Below are 3,084 nucleotides of genomic sequence, written 5' to 3'. Positions count from 1 at the left end.
GCTGCGCTCCCAGAAAGCAGGCCGCGCAAAGCTCCGGGAAAGCCCTCCAGGTGTTTTTTTGGCTAGAGCACAAGTACGCGCCCAAGGTGTACGGGGAACTAAGCTCCGGCCTGCCACGCCCTGCCGCGCCGCGTTCTGGGCGTTGGTCTTTTGCCTCTTAAGGCAGGACTGCAGACACTTGTGCCTTTTCAGGGGTTTTTGAAGATAAAACATTTGCAAAAGTATCAGAGTAACATAACATTTTAAGATAACAATTAGAATTACAAATAAAGTTGTATCGGAACTATGTAGACTCTTGGAGATTTTTATGAAATAGAATCTGTAATTATTAACTCTCTTCTTACTAGAGATTCCCACTCTCCTACTCTTTAAATAGGAAGTTGATTACAAATACTAGATATTCTTTATCATTTTAAGGAAGTTTACTGTTCCTCTGTTATTAATAGCTTTGTGGCTTAGGATAAGTTGTCTCTCTGATGCTCAGTTTTTATCTCCTGAAAATAGTTACTATCCCACAGGATTTTGTGAATGTTAAACATGATAATATATAATAAACATTATCAGAATCGAGTTATTAAGTTTATCAGGGTCTCCTCATTCCTAAGCATACAGTTATTTCAGAGGAAGGAGAATTCTAATTTGTCCTCTTGTCTACCTTTTATTGGTAAATGCTTGCCTTCTGTATAGTAGAATTTACTAGAAATACATGCCTGCATGCCCTCCCCCTACATTTCTATGTTGTTAGTCATTTTCATATGACTCTTCCCCTCAGATTATCTCATGGCTGCCTTCTTCTTGGAATTCAGGTTTTAGTCAAAGAGCAGGGATGGTTCCTGATCATGCCAACTAAAAGCTGTCACCCACCATCCCCTAGTCACTCACATATCACCATCCTGTCCTATTTCCTTCATAGCTTGAGACTTTTCCTGTTTAACTAATTTTATTTTTGTTTTTAGTATCCCTATCCCCACTCTCCCCCACCACCAAGAGGTAAATGCCACAAAGCCAGGGATTAATGTTTGTTTTCTTCACAGATATGTCCCCAAAACACCTAGAACAATCCCTGGAACAGTAAATACTGAAACATTTTAAATGACTATAAGCAACTTGTTTTCTTTATATTGGTTAATTGTATAAGGTGCACAATCAAATATTAGGTTGTCGAATCACATTTATGAACTGGACGAGTCCCCATGAGGTTAGTGAAATAAAGTTGAGCCTTGAATTTTCATAAAGTGTTGCTAATTTCCCTTGACACCTATACATCTCATATTGGCAGAGGGTATAACCATCTTTAGATTATGGGGGCAACTTTATAGGAAGAATGTCTTAATTTGATAATTAAAAATGTTGAATTTTGTTTGCTTTCTGGTCAACTCATAGAAAATTGCAACTTTTGGAGGTCAGAGAGGTCACATGTAAACCAACTTGCTGCCTCTACACAATGTGAGTTAAAATCTTCCAACATTTTCTTCTCCCTTGACAGAGTCTGAAATCCCCCATCTTAGCATCATTTCACAGGCCCTTTCAGAGACAAGTACAATGTAAGTTAACATGGTATCATAACCTACCTGTAAGTATTAACCAGGCCAAGGTCTTGAAGAAGCGGAAGGAAGTTTTGAGAGGAGGCAAGTAGTAGAGGAATGAAGAAAAGATCTAAGCATAGAAGGGAGATAACAAGGAAGGGAGATCTGTAACAGGAATGACAGTGGGTAACTCTCATTATTAAGTGCCTGGAGATAATGGGGAAGGGGACAGAGGCCACTGCCTGAGGATGAAGAGGAGAGTATTGGAAAAATAGGCAAAGGAGCCAGGATTCAAGTGTTTCTTAGGCGTTAGACCTCGGTTCCAGAAATTCTGGTATAATTTTAGCAAGCCCCAATAAATATGCTGCCCCCTCAGTAATTGCTGGCACAAGTGACTACCTATATCCTTCAAAGATACCTTAGCCTACTGGCTCTTGCCAGTAGTAACTTTTATGTTTTGGTAACTTCTCTGCTCTCAGAGCCAACTCCCCCAGAGCCATCTGCAGAGAGTTCCTCCAACCCCTCGCCCTAATCAACTCTCCACTCCTCTTTAAAAACCGCTGCCTTACTATTGTTCAGGGCTGACACCTTCCTGCCTTCCTGGTCTCAGCTCGCTGTCACAGCTGGCCAAATAAACCTTTTAAACTCACGGCCTCTTCTCCTGTCATTTCTCTTCTCACTCTTGCTGGACCTAACAGTGTTGACTTGTTTTTCATATCTGCCTCAGGACAATTATCTCTGGAGGTAGTTTAAGACAGAAAGATGACTAAGACTCTGGAGGGTCCAACCAGTGAGGAGCTCACAGTGTAGAGAGGCCAATGTAAGACAGATTACAAAGTATGCTACTGTAACATATGGAAGAGGAAGTTATTAATGTCAACCAGATTATATCGATGTAGTATCCTTAAATACATGTAGAAACAAAGCCTTTTTCCCAATCTTGTTGGCCACCTTCCCTTTCTCTGATTAACTACCTTTTGACTAATTTTCTCTTCTAGACTGTAGACTTTAGTCCCATTTACTACTTAAAGTCACACATAAAACTATAGCAATACTAACATGAACCTCCTCAGTGCCCATGTAACCACTACAGCTTAAGAAATAAAACAATAGAAATGGAGTTGAACCTCGTGCATTCTTTCCTCAGCAGTAACAAGTAGCATGAATTTGGTGTTTCATTCCCATGCACATCTTTACTTTGCCTACATTTATTGGAATGAAACATGTGGTACTGTTAGGTAAACACTTAAATCCTAAAATATATAGTATTTTTGCATGTTTTAAAACTAAATCCTAAAATATATAGTATTTTTGCATGTTTTAAAACTGTATGTAAATGGCATTGTTATACTGTTTGTATTCTTCTGAAACTAGCTTTGTGTCTTACACTTTTCTTTACTACCACCCCCCCCCCCAGTCATTACCTTCAGAGAGATATGTGGCTTAGGTCCCAGTGTGTTCTAGTTTCCTCCCCAGCTGAGCTCTTGCTGTCTTGGTCAGTTTACCAGTAACACCTTTAAGCCAGTGATTAAGGTTAGTCTTATCTTAGGTAAATCTC

Source organism: Furipterus horrens, unplaced genomic scaffold (assembly GCF_987537825.1).
Source record: "Furipterus horrens unplaced genomic scaffold, mFurHor1.1.pri manual_scaffold_17, whole genome shotgun sequence".
Taxonomy (NCBI): domain Eukaryota; kingdom Metazoa; phylum Chordata; class Mammalia; order Chiroptera; family Furipteridae; genus Furipterus; species Furipterus horrens.
The sequence above is the reverse complement of the archived record's forward strand: the minus strand, read 5'-3'. Positions refer to the sequence as shown.